General features: G+C 44.3%; 1 protein-coding gene across 1 annotated transcript in view; it reads right to left on the bottom strand.

Annotated features, from left to right (window-relative positions):
* The window catches only part of alkbh5 (alkB homolog 5, RNA demethylase), a 33,455-nt gene that overhangs the window by 7,035 nt on the left and 1,249 nt on the right, over positions 1–25,171 (bottom strand). The gene's annotated exons all lie outside the window — the stretch shown is intronic.

The raw sequence follows: 25,171 nt of genomic DNA, 5'->3' as shown, positions 1-25,171 counted from the left end.
ATCACAAAGGCAAAAAGGAAAGCATACCATAGTGTAAAGACCAGTGGGATGCTGGAAGATTGGGAAACTTTTAAAGATCAACAAAGGGTTACTAAAGAAGTGATAAAAAGAGCAATGGTAAATTAGGAAATAAGCTAGGACAAAATATAAAAACGAATGGAAAAAGCTTCTATGTACAAAAAAGGAAAGAGTAGCTAAAGTGAGTGTCCGTGTCTTGGCAGATGAGACTGGGGTGTTTATAGTGGGGAACACAAATAGCAGAGGCGTTAAATTGATGTTTCACCTCACCTTTCACGGTGGAGGACACCAGTACCACCCCAATTGTAACAGATAATAGAAAGGGAGGAACAGAAAAATCATCACTGATAGGGAAAAAGCACTAAATAAACTACTGTGATTGAAGGCAGGACCTGATGGCCTACATCTTCGGTCTTAAAGTGGTAGTAAAGATGGGGGATGCATTGGTTATAATATTCCAAACTTCCCTGGATACGGAAAAGGGTCCAGTGGATTGGAAAAATGCTAATGTAATGGCTGTATTCAAAAACAGAGGCAGAAAGCAGGAAACTATAGACCAGTTAGTTTAACACCTGTCGCTCGGAAATTGTTAGAATCTATTATTAAGGCAGTAATAACAGGACATGTAGAAAGTCAAAACATAACCGATCAGAGTAAGCATGGTTTTATGAAGGGTAAATAGTGTTTGACTAATTTGCTAGAGTACTTCGAAGATGTAACAAACCAAGTGGATAATGGACATCCACTTCCAAAAGGCATTTGATAAGGTGTAGTACATAAGGTTAATACACAAGGCAAGATCACATGGGATAAAGGGTAATTTATTAGCTTCGGTAGAAGACTAGCTAACCGTCAGAAAGCAGAGAGTCGGGATAAATGCGTCTTTTTCTGGTTGGCAAGATATAAATAGTGGGGTGCCAAAGGGTTCGGTCCTAAGGGCCCAAGTATTTACAATCTATATTAATGACGTGGATGTCGGGATAGAAGGTACCATAGTCAAATTGCAAATTACACTAAAATAGTAGTGACAGTGAGTTACAATGAGGAAATAAGAAATTTACAAATGGATTATAGATATTATGATATATAGAATTTACAGTGCAGAAGGAGGCCATTCGGCCCATCGAGTCTGCACCAGCTCTTGGAAAGAGCACCCTACCCAAGTTCAACACCTCCACCTATCCCAATAACCCAGTAACCCCACCCAACACGAAGGGCAATTTTGGACACCAAGGGCAATTTATCATGGCCAATGCACCTAACCTGCACATCTTTTGGACTGTGGGAGGAAACCGGAGCATCCGGAGGAAACCCACGCGCACACGGGGAGGATGTGCAGACTCCGCACAGACAGTGACCCAAGCCGGAATCGAACCTGGGACCCTGGAGCTGTGAAGCCATTGTGCTATCCACAATGCTACCGTGCTGCCCATATTAGGCACGTGGGCCAAAATTTGCCGGAGGAGGCAGGCAACATTGTCAAGGAGCTTGGGTTGGTGGTGGGCTATTTTGGGAATTTATACTGTTTCATGGCTTTTTATGTAGATACAAGTTTTTAAACTGATATGCTGGATTTTCTCTTTTGCACATGGGGTCAATGGGGGGGATGGTTCGGAGTTGTGGGTCTTTTTTGGTGGGAACTTTCCGGTCTCCTTCTTAAAAAAATAAATAAATTGAGTACCCAATTATTTTTTTCAATTAAGGGGCAATTTAGTGTGGCGAATCCACCTAACCTGCACATCTTTGGGTTGTTGAGGCGAAACCCATGCAGACATAGGGAGAATGTGCAAACTCCACACGGACAGTGACCCGGGGCCTCAGTGGCATAGGCAGCAGTGCTAACCCACTGTGCCACTATGTGGCACGTCTCTTTTTTTTGTTATGGAGTAACATGCATGCAATATTTGTAAACGTTCTGTTGCATTTTGCACATGTTGGTTTTGCATTACTCTGGGTGGGATGGCACAAAGCTTTGGGTTACGTCCTCCTGCTGGAACATGGCGGGGGTACATTTTGAAAGAACAAGGCAATGAAAGCAGAATGGGAGGGGTGTAGTTTGGGTAGGGTCCTTTGAGTTGATCTGCAAGGTGGGAATCGCAATGCTAGCAGGGTATGCTCGTAAACGGAAGCAGCGTGCGAGAGGGGGCTGCGGCAGATAGCCAAGGTGGGGGAGGGAGGGGGATCAGAATGGATGCAGGCAGAGGCCTCATGATCTCAAGGGCCCTGGTGTGGCCCGACTCCTGCTTTCCCCGGTTAGATACACTAGCAGTCCCGTTGTGTTATTTCACAGAATATTGAATCAGTTGAGCCTGCACATTGGTAAAGGAAGTATGATGGTAGTGGCGTGAATATATGGGAATCACAGGTTTATTACAGATGGGATGGAAGTGATGTATAGGAGTTGGTATAGGGAAGGGATAGAGCAAGTTAGGGACCTAGTTCGTAGAGGGGAGGTTTGCAAGGCAAGAGGAGTTGCAGAAGTTTAACTTGCCACGGGGGAGTGAATTCAGATACTTTCAGGTACGGGACTTTGCACGCAAGGAGCTGCCTTTGTTCCCTCATCTGCCAAAGCATACATACACTGTTAGATAAGTTGAGGGTTAACTCAAGATGAACTGGGGGGGGGGGGCTGCAGTAATCAGGTGATTTCCTTGCTCATGTTTTACCTTGGGTGGCACGGTAGCCTCAGTGCCAGGGACCCAGGTCCAATTCCAGCCTTGGGTCACTGTCTGTGGAGTGAGGAGAAACCCTATGGTGTTTGGAAACACCCACAATTTGGAATTAGCCAATCTGGGGTCAGAGATCAGAAACTTGCCAAATTGGTCAGATCCCATGCGTTATTTGGATGTTTTGGAATATTCTAGCCCTGCAGCCTGTTCCAGAATCCTTCCCCACAAAAGCCTGTATTGTTGAGTGTGCTAATCTTCTGTCAAAGAAATATTCAAGAACAAATGAGGAACTCTAAGGAATTAAAACTATTCTTCATACATGGATACAAAGCATTCGGAGTCTGAAATTCCAACCTATGCAGCACTCCGTATTCTCTCTTTATTTAAATAATACTCTGCTTTTCTTTTCTCCCCAACAGTGGATAACCTTACATTATACCCCATCTGCAATTAACTTAATCCCGAACGGCAGTACGGTGCCGCAGTGGTTAGCCTGCTGCCTCATGGCGCAGAGGTCCTGGGTTCGGTCCCGGCTCTGGGTCACTGTCCGCGTGAAGTTTGCACATTCTCCCAGTGTGTGCGGGTTTTGCCCCCACAACCCAAAGATGTGCAGATTAGGTGGATTGGCCACACTACATTGTACCTTAATTGGAAAACATGAATTGGGTACTCTAAATTTATTTTTAAAAACTATGTACATCCCTTTTGCAGACTCTGTATCCTCCTCACAACATGCTTTCCCATCTACTTTTGTATAGTCAGCAAATTTGGCTACATTACACTCTGCCACTTGATTCAGGTCTTTAATATATATTTTAAAATAGCACTTGTGTAGCTGCAGTTGTAATATAAGGAAACACTGAGCACTAAACAATTCCTATTACTTGTTTTCCATGCCGCAACGTGTCTGTGATACCTAGACTGGTAGCGCTGGTCGAATCATCAGAGAGTTTAATTGGTAAAAACATTACAGAAGTGAGGTGCAAAGAGATCGCTGGCCATCACTGCGACAGACTGGTGACTTATCTAACTTGTAGTTCCCCTCACAACAATGGGTGCTGTTGATAAAATTAGACCTTTTAAACATTAGCCGGAGGATATTAAATCGTTGCAGTATGCCAATGATGAGTTTGAGAGTTTATGCATCCAGAGGTGACTTCCAGATACTACCTGCTCACCTCAAACCATCCAGTGGATCATGCATCCCCACCCCACTTACTGTTCCTTCAATTGGGATACCCATTTGAGGCTGCTGTATTTTAGTTTGGTATGGAGACTGACTATCGTGACATCACACTGCAAGTGATTGTCCCTTTCACCAGTACATTTGTGTGAAGCTTGACTTAGCACATTGGTCCACATATTTCAATATCAATCAAGCCTTGATGTCATATTAGAATAAATGAGCCCTATCTACCACATTGCCAGATTTTGAGGGACTGTCTCAACATGCATGGCCATGTCGCTCATCAGGCTCAGTGCTTTTTGGATGATTGTATGATAGTGAAGGTTACCATCCAAAGGCACCCACCACCGCCTGCTCAACAACTCTGGAGTCACACCACGTCTGAGGTGTTAAAAGGTTTGGGAACCACTGTTGTACACAAAATTAAACTGATATCACATTTGTTACTAACCGTCAGCTAATTTTTAAAGTTTAATTTTATCAACAGCACCCATTGTCAATGTCACAAATTACATATTATTCTGAGGAGCTGTTTCGATCGGAGAGGGAACAACCTGTTGGGAGGATTTCAAACGTGCTAGTTCTGGAAAGAAGGGCATTGATCCAGGATGCAAAAGCATATTCAAAAAAAATTGAATGAAAAGGGAGGATAGTGTTTGCTGGTGGTCTGCAAGGAAGGAGGGGGTCAAGGGATGACTTTTTTGAGGGAGTGATGACATCAAGAAAACAAGTGTTCAAGTTATTTTTTCATGTTTTATCCTATTGCTTACCGCTCATTTACTGTTAAAATGGTGCCACAGAGGTGAAAACTCAGTGTTACCACCAGGGAAACATTATATGGAGAGATCAGCTCAACCAATGAGAGAATAATAGACAACCACATTTATTTCAGACAAGACCTTACAACCAAGAGCAAGACACAAATCTGGATCCCAAAGATGGAAAATTAGCATGTGCGCTAAAGCATCTTGATTATTTTCCATCCCCAAAATCTGAGCACTTTCGCACAGAATAAACTTTAACTATCTACATATAGAACATAGAACAGTACAGCACAGAACAGGCCCTTCGGCCCTCGATGTTGTGCCGAGCAATGATCACCCTACTTAAACCCACGTAACCCGTATACCCGTAACCCAACAATCCCCCCATTAACCTTACACTACGGGCAATTTAGCATGGCCAATCCACCTAACCCGCACATCTTTGGACTGTGGGAGGAAACCGGAGCACCCGGAGGAAACCCACGCACACACGGGGAGGACGTGCAGACTCCACACAGACAGTGACCCAGCCGGGAATCGAACCTGGGACCCTGGAGCTGTGAAGCATTGATGCTAACCACCATGCTACCGTGGGCTCAAGTACATTGGAGAACATTTCAGTCTGTCCAAAGCATGCATGAGGCTTATAAACATCATGTACTGAATCTATTTCAATTTCAGCACTGGTCATAACTCATGACTAAATCAGTTTGATGTAACTGGTTGACAGCAAGACTCTAGATCCAAGGATGCATGAACAAAGCATTGTACTATACTTGTGTGTTTGCAAGGGGGTTGGTGGCTGGTAGTAAAATACAAATGATTAATAATTATAAGACTAGCAATTTAATTATTTTAAAATGTGATTTAGAAAGAAACCAAATACAGCACCCGCTTTATTCTTGCAATTTCTAAACTGTTTCTTTTCCAAAAACATTAGCTTTCGGACTTTTTGTTACATGGGTTTACCGCATATTACCCAGACTAATACAGCACAAGTTAAAACAAATGTCAAGAAAGGGCTTGGCACGCTATGTGAAATAAATACATAACTGTTACATATTAATATTTACACAGAAAATAAAGCTACATCACCCCATTACAGCTGTATAGCATAGACAGTCCTGCAAAAGGAGAAAGATTAACTGCCTGCATTACCCTCCAAAAGCAAATTGAACACAAGCACATTTTATAAACTTGACCCCCAAAATCTCTGAACATGCAGCAACACCTTGGTACCTCAAACAGATGGCCATTTTTGGTGTATTTGACTGGATAGTGAACATCAGCAAGACGAGACACAATAGCTCAGTTTCCCATTGAAGAATGCTTTTACTCTTCAATGAGGAAATTAATTTCCTGCAATGAAGAAGGTGCCTAAAATCGAACAACCAACATGCACTAATTCCAGCGTCATAGAGAACTGCCATGTCAGCATAATCAATTACTTTAAAATCGGAGGGGTAATTTACTGGAGTATTTAAACAAATCTCAAGAGTTAGAAACTAAGCGACACAGCAACTAGGCATTGCATATTCAAAATGGTTTCCCTTGATTTAGACTGACACCCAACGCTAACCCACCCATTCATTCACTCACTTTATAACTCCTCTGACTTCGATTAGATTTGTAACACATACACTTTTTTTCCAAAGAAGTTGTGTTGAGTTTAGATTGATCCAAGAAAAGCAGGACAAGTGTGATGCAAGAGAGCTGCAGACAGAAGGTGAGATCAGACTCACTTGGCACATAACAGTTCACAGACACTTCCATATTGGGGCACTGCTACTCAAAGAGGAATACTGGCCTGTCAATAAGGCCCGAGCAGTTGGGGGGGGGGGGGGGGGGGGGGGGGGCAGAATTTTGTAAACCAAAAGTTGTGGTAGACAATGCTACTAATACATCTTCAAATGGTCCAGCTAGGGAACATTTGGCAACAGGTTTCCTGTTGTCCTGAATACAGCCCATTTATTCCAAATGCTGCTCTTCTGGCCAAGTCATATGACTTGAGGGCAAGCTGCCATTACATGAATAGCAACAGAAACTGGGAGTTAGCTATTTTTAGGTGTTGCTATCGTCTGCAGTGGGTTGATTCACCAACATGCTCATCAGTGACAGAATTGAAGTCCCAGTTCAAGATTTCACCTCTTGGCAACTTCCTAGAGAAATACCAAATTTCCCCCACCCAAAAGGGGATAAGTGACCATTTCTCCTCCACTTGCCAGACCTCAATTTGCAAACGGTCTTCTGAACATGCTGTCTGGGCATAAAGATCAGGAGGGTTCCAGGTTTGAGCCTGGCTTTAGCTGCTTTAACAGTGAAGATACAGTACTGCCGACCACAACATGTGTAGGAGACACAGAATGGGGGCGGAGCTGGTGTGCAGGAAGTCAGCTGCAGCGCTGCTCCTGATCATAATCCAGCAGTTCATGTTGGGCATGCTCTCGGTGGACAAATAGTTTCAGTTAATGAATGGCCCCATAGAACTGCAAAGTTGTTAGAGATGAGCAGGCATTAAGCACAGAGCTAGGGAAATAAGTGTATGGAATGGTTGTAACCTGCCTGGAAGCCTATTTCCTGGCTTACTCAGCAAACTGCACAAGGTGACCAAAAGGATTACTGTCAGAGTTGTCCTGGCACAGAATGAAGTAATTCAGCCCAAACCCATGCCAGCTCCCTGTAGTGTAATCCAATCAGTTTCATTTCCTCGCTCTGCTTTTGTAGCTCTGAAAGTGTATTCCCCTGAAGTGCCCATCCAATTTCCTCTCAAAATAATTGATGGTCGGGCAGCACGGTGGCGCAGTGGTTAGCACTGCTGCCTCACGGTGCTGAGGTCCCAGGTTCGATCTTGGCTCACTGTCTGTGTGGAGTTTCCACATTCTCTCCGTGTTTGCGTGGGTTTCACCCCCACAACCCAAAGATGTGCAGGGTAGGTGGATTGGCCATTCTAAATTGCTTCTTAATTGAAAAAAAAATTAATTGGGTACTCTAAATTTATATAAAGAAACAAAAAAAAAGAGAAAAAAAAAATAATTGATGGTTTCCACTGCCACCACACTCCCAGGCAGGTTCCAGGTCATTACCACTCGCTGTTTAAAGAAGTTCTCCCTCATGTGTCCATTGTCTCTTGCCCAAAACAATAAACCTGTGCTGCATAATTTCAATACCAACAGCTAATGGCAACAGCTCTTCTTTGTCTACATTATTTAAACCTGCCCAATTCTATCAGATCTCCCCATTAAACAAGTTATTTTAACTCAAGGCTAGTCCAATTCGTTAAACAGCATAAATGCTATCTGGCAAATAAAAAGATACAACAAGCATAAATTCTAGGCCTGGTAGATTATTTTTAACTGCTAGTTGGTCTCGCATTGACTTTAGGCTGGATAAGGGATTATGGTAGCATCAACTCCTGGATTGTACGATACTATAATAATAATCTTAGCAGTCATCAAAATTAAAAGTGGTTTGTAAATGTTTTTAAATGTCAAATTACCTCCAAACACTGATACACACTCCCAATGGCCCCTCATACCGACTTATATACTGGCACACTTGGAAACCTATTGCAAATGTAGACATATTCCTTTAAAAAAATTGTTCTTGGGATGTGGACATCGCTGGCTGGCCAGCATTTATTACCCAGCCCTGAGGACATTCAAGAGTCAACCACATTGCTGTGATCTGGAGTCACGTGTTGGCCAGGCAAGGACGAGATATTTTCTTCCCCAAGGGCATTAGTGAACCAGATAGTTTTTAAAAAAAAACAATCAAAAATGGTTTAATGGTGATCAATAGACTTAATTCTAGATTTTTTATAATTCAAATTTCACTAGCTACCATGGTTGGATTTGAACCCTGGGTCTCTTGGATTACTAGCCCAGTGACAATATCACTACACCACTGCCATGGGACATCACTCAGTCTAATTAGCAATGACAATGTCAGTTACCCAATATAAATCTGTGACCCAAGTGATGAAACTGCTTTTCCAGCAGCAAAAAGTAACAGAACTATTGCATTTCTAAACTAACAAATACAGGAAAGATACAGAAGGCAGAATTTGAAACAACGTGCTCTAGCACTCCGGATGCGCAGCCCCACAAATAAAAATGTCATGACCTTACAGATTCTATTCCGAAATTCTGAGACTATAAATAATTATACATTTCGAAATAATAAATCACATGAAGTTGAAGTTCAACACAAGAAATCAAAGTAAGAGTATCAGGTAAAAGAGTACCAACATTTGGCTAGACCTACTGCTTGAATGCACTTTGCACCACCACATTGAAGTCATTAGAATCAGCCAAGTCAATGAAAATAAGTCTTTTAAGTGAATGTTTTTTAAAAGTACAGTACTAACAAAATAATGTTTTACTATGAAAATACCCGAATGGGTTAACTAAACCTATTGCTTCTTCCCAGAATTTTTACTGGAGATACATTTTATTAGTGACACCACCTAAAATAGATATGATGAAATCATACTCAAATCTGTGTTTTCTTTATTGTTTAACAGGATGTGGGTATCACTTGCAAGGCTGATATTTGTTGCCCATCCTTTAAAATTTTTTTTTTAATAAAAAGAGCACCCAATTATTTTTTTTCCAATTAAGGGGCAATTTAGTGTGGCCAATCCATCTAACCCTGTACATCTTTGGGTTTTGGGGGTGAGACTGACAGACACAGGGAAGGAGGTGCAAACTCCACATGGACAGTGATCCAGGGCCAGCACCTTGATGCAGCAGTGCAAACCACTGTGCCACCCCTGTTGCCCATCCTTAATTGCCCATGAGAATGTGGTGATGAACGACCTTCATGAACTGCAGTGGGTATTCTTGCAATGCTATTAGGGAGGAAGTTCCAGGACGATGAAGGAACGGCATGTCCAAGTCAGGATGGCGTGTGGCCTGGAAAAGAACTTGCAGGTGGTGATGAACCATGCAGTTGCTGCCCATGTCCTTCTCGGTTGCAGAGGCCACAGGTTTAGAAGGTGCTGTCAAAACTGGGATGTTGCAGGTTTGGATGAATGTTTTATCAAAGGAAATGTTATAAATTGGCCTGGTGTATAAATGGAAGGCAGTAACCTGATGTAGAGTAGGAATGTTAACTCAGGGTTAAACAGAATATGGAGTTGGAGCCTGTGCCATCAGTTTAGCTGAATAAATAAAAAAACTGCAAAGTTTGAAATCACACAAGTGAACCATTCAGATTCAATTCGGTCAACACATGTAGAAAGTTCAACATTTTATTCAGGATTTAATGTCAGACTGGCAATTGATAAGTACAGCAATAGCCCCAAGTCAATGGTTTCAGTGAAGGAGAGGAGCTGATGCATAATTAGTGAGCATGAGAAAATTTGCAGATAGTACCAAAGAATAGCATGTGGATAATAAAATAGAAGAGGGCCAGAGATGGAGCTCCGAGGTCCATAAGTGGATCTAGAGGCATGGGTGGCCATGGATTTGGGTGGAAACCTATGCGGAAGGTGAAGTTGAGGAAATGGGGAGAATCTGATGGGAGGGAGGCAAGCTGAGTTTAGGTGCATGTTATACCATCAATGGTGGGGAATCAGAGCACGAAAACTGAAGGGAATCAAAGGAGATACTGAAGTGGGAATGTGGCTTAAAGATGATGAGCACCTTGAAAAGGCAAGAACAATGTTGCGGGCGAATATGTTGATATGTTTTGGTCCTGTCCAAAACTGGAAGGAGGTTTTTAGGGTAATCTCAAAAGTGGAGCACGTGAAACTGGACCCGGGCTGTCAAGAGGCCATATTCGGAGTGTTGGACCAGCCAGATTTGGAAACTGGTGTGGAGCAGATGTTGCCTTCGCCTCGTTGATCGCCTGAAGACGGATCCTGTCAGGGTGGAGATCAACCTCTTTACCCTGTGCCCTGGCGTGGCAGGGGGACCTGCTGGAATTCTTGACTCTTGAGAAGACCAAATTTTAACTGAGGGGAAGGATGGAATGGTTCTACAATTCACGGGCGTTATTCATTACGCACTTTCGAGAATTGGATTACATTGAACATTGGGGTGGGGGGGAAGGAGGGAATCTGTGTGTTAATGGTGACTATGGGTGATTCCTGATTCCTTTTTGTCATTTGTTTATGTTAACATGCGGGCTAATGTTTGGGGGTTTGGAGGGAGGATGGGATCGTTGTTATTGATATGGGGATTGACATTGCATTAGTTACTGATTATTGTTTATTGTTGGGTGTAAATTTGAGAGAAAAATGTGAAAAAGGAGAATGAAAATATTTTAAAAGAAAAGGCAAGAACAGTGACAGAGTGAGGTAGTTTAAAGCTGATGAAAGTCTAACTCGACACAATTTTATACACAAGAGCTGGTAAACTGAGTTATTGCCTTATAAGTACTAGTTGCCTTTAACCAGTAATGTTCTGTGTTTAATTCTATATGAAGCCAACTTAATGGATCAACAAAGATTTCTGAGGAACAATACAAAACTATTACATCTGAAGTTCCTCCTCCAGAATTACAAATATATACACAATGATTAAGAGTGTTTCTTTCATAGGAATTCCAAATAAAACATGGTATAGTGGTTGACTTCTAATCTGACAACTGCCACATCAATTCGACTCAGCTAAAAGTTAAAGAACAATTTAACCGGCAGGCCTCCATCCAACATGACCAATCCCATTTAATGACCAGTGCAGCAGTGAAAAAAAAAATGTTCCCACCCAGCACCTTGAGAGCATTGATATTGACATTTTTGAATTAGGAGCTCACATGGTTTTGCAATTGATTTACATAGAATTTACACCACACAAACAGATCGTTCAGTCCAATCGGTCTATGTTGGTGTTTATGCATCCTTTCACCTTTCTTCATCTAACCAATCAACATATTATTCAATTCCTTTCTCCCTCATGTGCTTCTCCAGTTTCTCCTTACCAGACATCTCCACATTCTCCCTGTGTTTGCGTGGGTCTCAACCCTACAACCCAAAGATGTGCAGAATAAGTGGATTGGTCACACTAAATTGCATTTTAATTTGAAAAGAAAATTGGCAATTCAAGTTTTTTAAAAAAGTAATCCAGAGGCCCAGACTAATCTGGGGCCCTGGGTTCAAATCAAACAACAGCTGGTTGAACTAAAATTGTGTTCATCAATCTGAATTTAAAAAAGGCCTTTTTTGGTAATCATGACCATGAAACCATTGTCATAAAGGTTTATAAGGTTCATGAACGTCCTCTAGGGAAGGAAATCTGCTATCCTTACCTGGTCTGGCTGACATAAGACTCCAGACCACAGCAATGTGGTAACTCTCAATGCCCTAACAAGCCACTCATTTGTATTAAACTACTAAAAAGTCTATGAAAAGGAGTGAAGCCAGACAGACCTGCTGCCATCATGATAGGCACCAGATATAACAACAGCAAACCTAGCTTTGTTGACCATGCAAATTCCTCTGTACTAACTTCTGGGGGCTTGTGTCAAAATTGGTAGAGCTGTTCAACAGACTAACCAAGCAACAACCTGATAGTCACTCATGGAATCATACCTTACAGACAATGTACCAGACACCATCATCACCAGCAGAGATTTACCCTGGGATTTCTTGACTCTGGAAGTCTCATGTCACAAGGTCAAACATGGGCAAGGAAAACTCCTGTTGATTAGCACCTACCATCTCCCCTCAGCTAATCAGTACTTCTCAATGTTGAACATCACTTGGAGGAGGCACCAAGGGTGGCTATGGCACAGAATATACTCTGGGTGGGAGACTTCATGGCACAACCACTGACCCAGCTGGCCGAATCCTAAAGGATATAGCTGCTAGATTGGGTTTGCAGCCGGTGAGGAACCAACAGGAGGGAAAACCTACTTGACCTCATTCTCATCAACCTAACTGTCGCAGATGTCTATGACAGCATTGCTGGGGCCGACTGCTGCACAGTGCTTGTAGAGACAAAGTCCCGTCTTTCACAGTGAGGATAACATGGATTGTGTGTGTGGTGCTACCGTGCTAAATGGGAGAGATTTTGAACAAATCGAGGAACCATGAGCAGTCAGCAACAGCATTGCATACAAGCACAATCTGCAACCTCATGTCCCAGCACATCTCCGACTCTACCATTATCAAGCCAGAGGATCAACCCTGGTTCAATGAACAGTGCAGCAGGGCACGCCTAAAAAGGAGGCGATGGGGGCAGCACAGTGGTGCACTGCTGCCTCATGATGCCGAGGACCTGGGTTCGATCCCGGCTCTGCGTCACTGTGTGGAGTTTGAATTCTCCCCGTGTCTGCGTGGGTCTCATCCCCACAACCCAGAGGGTAGGTGGCCACCCTAAATTATCCCTTAGTTTTGGGGGTGGGGGAAACAAATTGGTTCCTTGAATTTTATTTTATTTTTAAAAATGAGGCTACAAACTGGTGGAGGTACAACACATGATTACTTGCATGCCAAATCGCAAATGAAGCATGCGATAGACAGAGCTAAGGAATGCCACAACCAACTGATCAGATTGAAGTTCTGCAGTCCTGCCACATCCAGTCGTGAACAGAGTTGAATAATTAAACAACGAACAGGAGGAGGCAATTCCACTTCTATCCCTACCCTCAATGATGGAGGATCCCAGCACATCACTACAAGGCTTGCAACATTCTTCAGCCATTAAGTGCCGAGTGAATGATTCACCTTGGACCGCCTCCAAAAAAAAATGACATCACAGATGTCAATCTTCAGCCAATTCAATTCATCCCACATTTATCAGGAAGCAGCTGAAGGCACCCGATACTGCAAAAGGTGTGGACCCTAGTACTGAAGACTTGTGCTCCAGAGCCAGCTGTGCCCTCTGCCAAGCTATTCCAGTACAGTTACAACATTGGTATACCCGCCAATGGGGAAAATTGCCCAGGTTTATGTACACAAAAAAAAAGGACAAATCCGACCTGGCCAATTCCTGCCCCATCAGTCTAGCATCAACCTGACATTTAGTCAGAAACAACCTGCTCAATGTCACTCCGTTGGGTTCTGCCAGGGCCACTCAGCTCCTGACCTCCTTACAGCCTTAATCCAATGCTAATATGCAGCAAGATCAGGACTTCATTAAGGCTTGGGCTGATAAGTGGAAAACTTAATAAAGTGCTAGGCAATGACCATCGCTAACAAGGAGAATCTAACCATCTCTCCTTGATATTCTATTTTTAAAAATTTACAGGATGGGGGCGCCGCTGGTTAGGCCAGCATTTTTGCCCATTCCTAGTTGCTCTTCAGAACATGGTGGTGAGGGGGAGTTGCCTTCTTGAACTGCTGCAGTCCTGGAGGTGTAGGTACATCCACTATGCTGTTAGGGAGGGAGTTCCAGGATGTTGCCTCAGCGACGGTTAAGAAGCGCCAATATTGTTCCAAGTCAGGGTAGTGAGTGACTTGGAGGGGAACCTCCAGGTGGTGGGGTTCCCAGGTATCTGCTGCTCTTGTCCTTCTAGATGGTAATGGGTTTGAAAAGGTGTTGTCCAAGGAACCATGGTGAGTTCCTGCAGTGCCTCTTGTAGGTGGTACACATGGCTGCTACTGTTCATTGGTAGTACAGGGCAGCCACGGTAGCATGGTGGTGAGCACAATTGCTTCACAGCTCCAGGGTCCCTGGTTCGATTCCCGGCTTGGTTCACTGTCTGCACGTTCTCCCAGTGTGTGCTTGGGTTTCCTACGGGTGCTCCGGTTTCCTCCCACAGTCCAAAGATGTGCAGGTTAGGTGGATTGGTCATGCTAAAAAAATTGCCCTCAGTGTTGGGTCAGGTTGCTGGGTTATGGGGGTAGGGTGGAGGTGTGGGATTGGGTAGGGTGCTCTTTCAAAGAGCTGGTGCAAACTCAATGGGCCAAATGGCCTTCTTCTGCACTGTAAATTCTATGATTCCAGAGGATTTGAATGTGTGGAAGGGGGAAGCAATCAAGCGGGCGGCTTGGTCCTGGATGGTGTAGAGCTTGTGTTGTTGGAGTGCACCCATTCAGGCAAATGAAGAGTATTCCATTACACCCCTGACTTGTGCCTTATAAATGGTGCACAGCCTTTGCTGGGTCAGGAGACGAGTTACGCACTGTAGGATTCCTAGTATTTGACCTGCCCTGTTAGCCACAGTATTAACGTGGCTAGTCCAGTTCTGTTTCTGATCAATGGTAACCTCAGGATGTTGATTGTGGGGGGATTTAGCGATGGCAATGCCATTGGACGTCAAGGGCAATGGTTAGATTCTCTCTTGCAGGAGATGGTCACTGCCTGGCATGTGGTGCAAATGTAACTTGCCACTTTGTCAGCCCAAGCCTGGATATTGTCCACAACTTTCCACATTTGTCAGGTAGATTCCAGTGTTGTAGCTGTGCTGGAACAGTTCGGCTAAGGGTGCTCCAGAACTGGCCGCACAAGTCTTCAGTACTATAGACGGGATATTGTCAGGGCCCATAACCTTTGCAGTATCCAATTCCTTCAGCCGTTTCTTGATAGCATGTGGAATGAATTGTATTGGCTGAAGACTCACGTCTGTAATGCTGTTGGCCTCCGGAGGAGACCGAGATGAATCATCCACTCGGTACTTCTGGCTCAAGAACGTTATGAATGCCTCAGCTTTTTCTTTTGCATACAAGTGCAATGCTCCTCCATCATTGAGGATGGGGATATTTGTGGGGCCTCCTCCTCCAGAGTTGTTTAATTATCCAGCACCATTCAGGGTTGGATGTGGCAGGACTACAGAGCTTAGATCTGATGCGTTTGTTGTGGAATCGCTTAGCTCCATCTGTTACTTATTGCTTATGCTGTTTGGCATACAAGTAGTTCGGTGTTGTAGGTTCACCAGGTCGACACTCATTTTTCAGTATGCCCAAGCTCCTGGCATGCTCTCCTGCACTCTTCATTGAACCAGGGTTGATCTCCTGGCTTGGTGGTAATGGTAGAGTGGTGGATATGCCAGGTCATGAGGTTAAATACAATTCTGCTGCTGCTGCTGATGGTCCACAGTGCCTCATGGATACCCAGTCTTGAGTTGCCAGATCTGTTCGACATCTATCCCATTTAGCACAGTGGTAGTGCCACACAACATAATGGAGGATATCCTCAATGTGAAGACCGGTCTTTGTCCCCACAAGGACTGTGCAGTGGTCACTTTTACCGAGACTATCTGGACAGATGCAGCTGCAGCAGGCAGATTGGTGAGGATGAGGTTATGTACCTTTTTGCCTCTTGTTGGTTCCCTCACCACCTGCTGCAATCCCAGTCTAGCAACTATGTCCTTTAGGACCTGGACAGCTTGGTGTGTGGTGGTACTACTGAGCCACTCTTGGTGATGGACATTGAAGTCCCCAACCCAGAACATATTCTGCACCCTTACCACCCTCAGTGCTTCCTCAAAGTGGTGTCATACATGGAGTTCCGATTCATTAACTGATGGTGGCCAGTACGTGGTGATCAGGTTTCCTTACCCATGTTTAACCAGAAGCCACGAGACTGCATGGGCTCCAGAAGCCACGAGACTGCATGGGCTCCAGAAGCCACGAGACTGCATGGGCTCCAGAAGCCACGAGACTGCATGGGCTCCAGAAGCCACGAGACTGCATGGGCTCCAGAAGCCACGAGACTGCATGGGCTCCAGAAGCCACGAGACGCCATGGGCTCCAGAAGCCACGAGACGCCATGGGCTCCAGAAGCCACGAGACGCCATGGGCTCCAGAAGCCACGAGACGCCATGGGCTCCAGAAGCCACGAGACGCCATGGGCTCCAGAAGCCACGAGACGCCATGGGCTCCAGAAGCCACGAGACGCCATGGGCTCCAGAAGCCACGAGACGCCATGGGCTCCAGAAGCCACGAGACGCCATGGGCTCCAGAAGCCACGAGACGCCATGGGCTCCAGAAGCCACGAGACGCCATGGGCTCCAGAAGCCACGAGACGCCATGGGCTCCAGAAGCCACGAGACGCCATGGGCTCCAGAAGCCACGAGACGCCATGGGCTCCAGAAGCCACGAGACGCCATGGGCTCCAGAAGCCACGAGACGCCATGGGCTCCAGAAGCCACGAGACGCCATGGGCTCCAGAAGCCACGAGACGCCATGGGCTCCAGAAGCCACGAGACGCCATGGGCTCCAGAAGCCACGAGACTCCATGGGCTCCAGAAGCCACGAGACTCCATGGGCTCCAGAAGCCACGAGACTCCATGGGCTCCAGAAGCCACGAGACTCCATGGGCTCCAGAAGCCACGAGACTCCATGGGCTCCAGAAGCCACGAGACTCCATGGGCTCCAGAAGCCACGAGACTCCATGGGCTCCAGAAGCCACGAGACTCCATGGGCTCCAGAGTCAATGTTGAGGACACCCAGGAAAGCTCCCTCCAGACTCCCCAAAGCCCATCCACCATGTACAAGGCAGGAATAAAATGCATACTTTCCAGTTGCTTGGATGAGTGCAGTTCCATCAACATAAAAAGCTTGACACCATCCAGGACAAAGCAGCCCAACTCACAAGGAGGCAGATGCATGGGAATGCCACCACCTGCAAGCTCCCCTCCGTGCCATTCAGTCATTGTCGCTGGGTCAAAATCCTGGAATTTCCTTCCTAAAAACAATGTGGGGTGTACCTCACCATATGGACTCCAGTTGTTTAAGGCAGCTTGTCACCACCTCATCAGGACAATTAAGGATGGACAATAAAAAATGCTGGCCTAGCCAACGATACACAGGTCGTGAAAGAATTTTTAAAATGACAAAGTTAAGTAGCATACACTGCTTCCAGGTAATAATACATCAAAATGAATCTATGACTTCAAGATTCTCAAGGCCCCTGTTAAAAACGAGGAGGTAGAGTATAAAAGGCCGAAAAATTTCAGACCAGGAACTACACACTGACTGAACAATACTCCAGGGCAGTGCTTTACAAGTATGTTGCTTGCAGTCTTATCTACACTTCTGAGACTGCTTCAATTCCTGCTCAGTTCTCAAAAATTAAAAAATGTTGGAAATCTACAAATTAGTCAAGTACTGCATATACTCGCGTAACATGCGACTTTTGAGCACCTAATTTGAAGCCAAAATTTCGGGGGTCGCATGACACGCGAGGTACAAAAATCGCGGGTGTGAAATGCTGGCCAAGATAAGTCACATAGCATCCAGTAGTTAATGAAACTGTTATACAGGTATTTATTTTTGAACATAATGATATATGAAACAGGAAAACATTGGTTATTTAACATTTATTAAAATGTAAAAACACCATTAAAACAAACTAATGCAGGTGAACTAAAATCCTTCGAATTCGCTTTCACTGTCATCGTCAAATAAAGCTTGGAATTCTTCTTCATCGAGGCAGTCGTCATACTGATCATCTTCCAGGTCTTCAATATTTTCATCCTCTTCTCCTACATCTTCGAATAAAGCATCATCTTCACTTCCATCCAAAGCATTTGCTATTCCACATTTTAAAAATGCTTTAATGATCAAATCGCCATCTAATCACGGCCTCACGGTAGCATGGTGGTTAGCATCAATGCTTCACAGCTCCAGGGTCCCAGGTTCGATTCCCGGCTGGGTCACTGTCTGTGTGGAGTCTGCACGTCCTCCCCGTGTGTGCGTGGGTTTCCTCCGGGTGCTCCGGTTTCCTCCCACAGTCCAAAGATGTGTGGGTTAGGTGGATTGGCCATGCTAAATTTGCCCGTAGTGTAAGGTTAATGGGGGGATTGTTGGGTTACGGGTATACGGGTTACGTGGGTTTAAGTAGGGTGATCATTGCTCGGCACAACATCGAGGGCCGAAGGGCCTGTTCTGTGCTGTACTGTTCTATGTCTATGTCTATCCCAGCCCATGCCTCTTTTACCCAAACACAATAGAGCCAAATCTGGAGCCTTCACATTCCCTCCCTTCGTAAATGATTTCTCTCCTTCCATCATCCAGTCATTCCATTTCTTCCTTAGATTGTCTTTAAATGGCTTATTGATGGATACGTCAAGTGGTTGAACGACACTAGTCAAGCCAGCTGGAACGATCTATGAAAACTTAACACTTTTTCTTCTAATTCTTTTGGGAGTGTCTGTGCAATTTTCGTTTTTCTTCTTAACACAAAGTCATGTCTTTTCATGAACCGCGTACACCATCCGGGACTTGCAGTAAACTCACGAATGCCCATGTTTCTAGCTTCTCGTAAAGCATAAAGTCTTATTTTAGATAGTGTTATTATGTAACCATTTGCCCGATTTTCGGACACCCACTTTGAGACTTCATCTTCTAACTGCGGCCAATGACATTTCGACCCGCGATTTGCGCATTTATAGGAAGGACTTGCCATCAATTGTTCTTTTTGCTTTCTCCAGTTTCGGACACAGCTTTCTCCGACACCAAACAGGTTTCCAGCTTTAACATTGTTGCTTTGTTCCGCTTCGGCAACAACTTGCAGTTTCAATTTGGCTGTATATTTCTTCGCTGATCTTTTCTCCATTTTTGCTAAGGGTCGATTGTGTCACCTGCTAGGTACCGCGACTATTTATTATCGGGTTTAGTTCCGTGATTAGAAACAGCAAAACAGCTGTTTCTCATTCGGCAGTTTTAGCCGGAAAGCTTACCCGAGTGTCAGCTGTCATGTCAAAAAAGTGACTCGCATGATACATGAGGTATACTATAAAAGCATGTTTTTGGGCCGAAAATTTAGGGGTCGCATGATACGCGAGATCGAAAGATACGCGAGTATATACGGTATTTCTGATTTCCAACATTAGCAATTATTCTACTTATCCCAATTATACCCTGAACCAGTGGTGCTGAGTGGAATGAAAGAATGAATAGAATTAATGCTTTTGCAAAGGAAGGGGGTGTAAGTGAGAGGCCTAACCAAGGTTTCTGGTTTGAGGAAATACCAATCCAGACTGTATAAATCACGCATGCAAGTTCCTTTCCCTACATTTTTAATTCTCCCCAAAGGTGCCAAATCACAACAGGAAATAATCCTAAGGGTACTAATACACCACTGAAATGGATTTTCCTCATGCGAGTTCAGTGTTAACAACTAGCCTGAGAATTCTAGCCAGCGCAGATGCCGTTTCCACCTGACAAACCCATATTCCAATACAGTTTCAAAAGAAACAATGGTCGACGACTCCTTCCTACTCTGAATATCGAGACACTTGGAAATATATCACCGTTCCGTCACTGTCGCAACATCCTGGAACTCCCTCCCGAACAGCACAGTGAGTGTACCTACACCTCAAGACTGTAGTGATTCAAGAAGGCAATACACCACCACCTTTTGAAGGGCAATTAGGGAAGGGCAATAAATGCTGGCCTAACCAGCGACACCCACATCCTGTAAATGAATTTTAAAAAACACTCAAGGGCAGCACAGTAGTGCAGTGGTTAGTACAGCTGCTTCACTGCGCCGAGTTCCCAGGTTCGATCCAGGCTCTGGCTCACTGTCCGTGTGGAGTTTGCACATTCTCCCAGTGTTTGAGTGGGTTTCGCCCCCACAACTCAAAGATGTACAGGCTAGGTGGATTGGCCACACTAAATTACCCCTTAATTGGAAAAAAATATTGAATTGCATACTCTAAATTTATTTTTAACACTCTTCAACTGAGCACAAACCAAGACCTTATGTAAAGCTTCAGTATTAATAGGGTGCTCTAATTATCCATTAAGCTATCAAAGGTGTGGAAAATTATAGACATTGCCTGCAGCAGCCAACTCACTATTTAGGACAGGTTTGAATATTATTGAATTTCAGAAGCAGAGCAGTAACAAAGTGCCTACTGTAGTGCCATACACCACAGACATATATACCCATGCTGGCTGGCTATATACAAACACATCACCCATTACAAAACTTGACCAACAGAAAATCAATTAGATTTATCAGATACAGTCGTAGTTCCCTATGCATGAAGTACAGGCTTCAAAATACAAAACAGGATTTAAAAAGGAAAAGCTCTAGATATTTAAATATTTGCATCCTCGAATGAATCATCTGTCAGACATATTTCAGTCCATGTTACAGCCTTAATAAAGATATACTTTTGAAAATTAGCATTTCATATGATGTATAGTTGTATACCAACTAAAGCTTTTAGAACATTTGCAGGGGCAGCACGATGGCGCCGTGGGTAGCACTGCTGCCTCATGGCGCCGAGGTCCCAGGTTTAATCCCGGCTCTGGGCCACTGTCCGTGTGGCAATTTCACATTCTCCCAGTGTTTGCGTGGGTTTCGCCCCCACAACCCAAAGATGTGCAGGCTAGGTGGATTGACCACACTAAATTGCCCCTTAATTGGAACATTTGCAGAGACCCATGCAGTGGCCTTTAATTCAATACAGAAACACTAACCAGGAAAATACACACCAAGAGTGGATATGGATGCACACATTTTTAAATAAATTGTATTAAATAGAAAGATGGAAGACTTCAATCAGAAGCTGTCAATTAAGAACATAAATCAACAATGATAGGTCTTGAGATTTGCACGTGAAAATAATCCATGTGTGAAACAAGATCAAACATCAAAGTGAAAAGATTACAAAATAAAATTTAACCCTGGAAATTAGCTTTGCAGGTCAGACTGTCCGTGACCAGTGCATCTAGGTATGCAGGCTCAATGGCGAGATACAGACAAGCAATCTACTCACTAGCCCCTGCCAACACCATTCTCCAACCAGCTGTTCAAAGCATCCTCAAACCCTCAGCTGCTAATCTTTTCTTCCCACAGGAGAAATGTTTACCTTCACTTTTCTCCACACATTCAAATCAAAACCTTACTTGGCAAGGAACTATAGCTGCCAAAATGCATTCAAACTGATTTGTGACATGCCGTGTGTATCTTTTCAGCCTTGGGTGTGCTAGTGATTGGAATTTTAGCATCCAATTACATTGCACACATTTACATGACACTGATCTGAATTGCACACATTTACATGACACTGATCTGACTTAAGCACATGGGATCCAGAGCAACTTGGCAAATTGGATACAAAACTGGCTTAGTGGTAGGAGACAGAGGATGGTGGTAGAAGGCTGCTTGTATGACTGGAGGCCGATGTCCAGTGGTGATGCACAGAGATTAATGACAAAGAGTAATTGGACTCGAAACATTAGCTCTTTTCTCTCCCTACAGATGCTGCTAGACTTGCTGAGATTTTCCTGCATTTTTTCTTTCGTTTTAGAATCCAGCATCCGCAGTAATTTGCTTTTATTTAATGCAGTCCCTTATTTTTTGTGGTATATATAAATAATATAGAGAAAAATGTGGAGGGGGGGGGGGGGGTGGGTTCTATTAACCAAGTGGGCAGATAACAAAGATTGACAGGGTGGTTAATAGCAAGTAAGAAGGTCTTACGTTGCAGAAAGAGATAGATGGGTAATCAGCGGCAGATGGAATTTAACCCTGAAAAGTGTGCGGTTGTACATTTTAGAAGTTGTAACAAGACAAGGGGGTATTTATGGAATAGCATGACACTAGGAAGCTCAGACAACCTTGGGGTACTTGTCCACACTCTCTGAAGACGGCAGGACAGGTTAATAAAATAGCTATAAAGACATCTGGGACATTTTTTAAAATTTTTTTTATTAGAGTACCTAATTATTTTTCCCCCCGCAATTAAGGGACAATTTAGTGTGGCCAATCCACCTACTCTGCAAATCTTTGGGTTGTGGGGGTGAGACCCATGCAGACAAGGGAGAATGTGCAAACTCCACATGGACAGTGACCCAGGGCCGGGGATGGGATTGCCGCCCCTGTCACGTCATAAATTATGAGACCAGTAAAGTTATGTTGGAGCTGTACAAAACTTTGGTTCGGCCACAGCTGGAGTACTGTGTGCAATTGTTACCTCACTATAGGAAGAATGCGACTGCACTGGCGAGGGTGTAGAGGAGATTCACCAGGATACGGTCTGGGATGGAGCATGAAGAGAGGGTGGATAGACTCAGGTTATTATTGCGAAGAGAAGAATGGGGGTGGTGGGGCCTGATTTGAGATGTACAAGAGTGAGGGGTATGGACAAGAAGCAGCTGTTCCCTTAAGTTAAATGGTCAATAATGAAGGGCATAGTTTTAAGGTGAGGGGTGGGAGGTTGAGAGGGGATTTGAGGAAAATAGTTTTCACCCCAAGGGCAGTGCAAATTTGGAATGCACTGCCTGGGAGGATAGCAGATGCAGGAAACCTCACTGTCGTTAGAAAGTATTTGGATGAGCACTTGAAATGTCATAAAACTCAAGGCTATGGGCCAAGTGCTGGAAAGTGCGATGCGCAGATTCAGTATAGTTTTGTCTGTGCTGACAAGATGGGCCAAATGGCCTTTTTTGTACTGTATGATTCTAAGTTTAGAATTACCAATGTGAATCAGACACAATAAAATTTGTTGAACATTTTTTAGAATGTTAATTCTGAATATCTATATTAAACAGAGATTTTGATCAGGTAGATGGAGAAAAATTATTGCCTGTGACAGGAAGATCCACAACCAGAGGGTATACATTAAGATCATTGGCAAAATAATTAATTAATAATCACTTATTGTCACAAGTAGGTTTCAATGAAGTTACTGTGAAAAGCCCCTAGTCACCACATTCCGGCACAGGAATTGAAACTGCGCTGCTGGCCCTGTTATGCATTACAAGCCAGCCGTTTAGCCCACTGTGCTAAACCATTCCCTGGTTTCATAACCAGAGGAGAGAGAACTTTCTGGAGTTATAATTCGGAGTGCATAATAGGAAACTAGAATTAGATTCAGAAACGGATTGGAGAAAAGGTTATATTTAGTCAGTGCCTTTCATGGCCAGAAAAAATTCCAACGCATTTTATTAGGGTGCTGGGGTAGGTCATTCAGCCCCTCGAGCCTATGCTGCCAGCATTCAATAAGATCACACCTGATCCATACCCCAACTCCATCCACCTACTTTGGCTCCATCTCCCTTCATACCCTTTTTTTTTTTTTTTTTTTTTTTTTTTTTTTTTTTTTAATTTTTTTATTGGAATTTTTTGCAGAAAATATAACAAAAAGTATAGCAAAAAGCAGTAATATGCAACTAACAGCCCCATAACACCCACAATTCCCCCCATACGGTAACATCACATGTATCACATTCCCCCCCCCCCCCCAACAAGAGAACTTAACCATAAATTAAAATTAGATAAATCAAATTTAAATAAAATAAGCTAACATAATCAACGCCCCCCCCCCCCCCCCCGGGTTGCTGCTGCTACTGTCCCAGTACCCTATCGTTGAGCCAGAAAGTCGAGGAAAGGTTGCCACCGTTTAAAGAACCCTTGCACCGATCCTCTCAGGGCGAATTTAACCTTCTCAAGCTTAATAAAGCCCGCCATGTCATTGATCCAGGTTTCCACGCTTGGGGGCCTCGCGTCCTTCCACTGTAGCAAAATCCTTCGCCGGGCTACTAGGGACGCAAAGGCCAGCACACCGGCCTCTTTCGCCTCCTGCACTCCCGGCTCTACCCCAACCCCAAAGATCGCGAGTCCCCATCCTGGCTTGACCCTGGATCCCACCACCCTTGACACCGTCCTCGCCACCCCCTTCCAGAACTCCTCCAATGCCGGGCATGCCCAGAACATATGGGCATGGTTCGCTGGACTCCCCGAGCACCTGGCACACCTATCTTCACCCCCAAAGAACCTATTCATCCTCGTCCCAGTCATGTGGGCCCTATGCAGCACCTTGAATTGGATGAGGCTAAGCCGCGCACACGAGGAGGAAGAATTTACCCTCTCCAGGGCATCAGCCCATGTCCCGTCTTCGATCTGTTCCCCCAGTTCCCCCTCCCACTTCGTTTTCAGCTCCTCTACTGACGCCTCTTCCTTCTCCTGCATAAGCTTGTAGATATCGGATATCTTCCCCTCCCCGACCCAGACCCCCGAGAGCACCCTGTCACTCACCCCCTTCGCGGGGAGCGCAGGGAATCCCTCCACCTGCCGTCTAGCAAATGCCTTTACCTGCAGATATCTAAACATGTTTCCCGGCGGGAGCCCAAATTTCTCTTCCAACTCCCCCAGCCCCTTCATACCCTTAACCATCAAAAATTTCCAGTCTCAGATTTAAAATTATTGAGCTAGCATTGTGTGTGTGTGGGGGGGGGGAAAAGAGAAGAAAGAGGGGGTGCACAATACTTATCATTCTTTGCATTGAGTATTTCTTAACTTCTGTCCTAAATTGCATGGCTGTTAATTTAGGTTATGCCCTGTGCAGTAAACTGCTTGACCAGTGGAAAAAGTTTCACTCTATCATGTCAATTTCCTTTCAAGCATAATGCCCTGTCTATTTTAGTTATTACCTCAAAAGATTCAATTACGTTTGGCAGACAAGCCCTATCTAATGAAGCACCATTGAAGCATCCTAGAAAATGTAAAACAGCAGGCTGGGAAAGCATCTTCAAAAGTGCTTCTTTCAACACTATGATTCCAAGAATGAGATAACTGCCCTGGTCTGACAGTAAGCAACTATAAAATATGTACTTATACAAAGTGGTACAAAAACTGGAAAGGTTGTTTTTTTTACCTCCATGTACTGCATTTTTGGCACAAGTCATA

Source organism: Scyliorhinus canicula, chromosome 15 (assembly GCF_902713615.1).
Source record: "Scyliorhinus canicula chromosome 15, sScyCan1.1, whole genome shotgun sequence".
Lineage (NCBI taxonomy): Eukaryota > Metazoa > Chordata > Chondrichthyes > Carcharhiniformes > Scyliorhinidae > Scyliorhinus > Scyliorhinus canicula.
The sequence above is the reverse complement of the archived record's forward strand: the minus strand, read 5'-3'. Positions and strand labels throughout refer to the sequence as shown.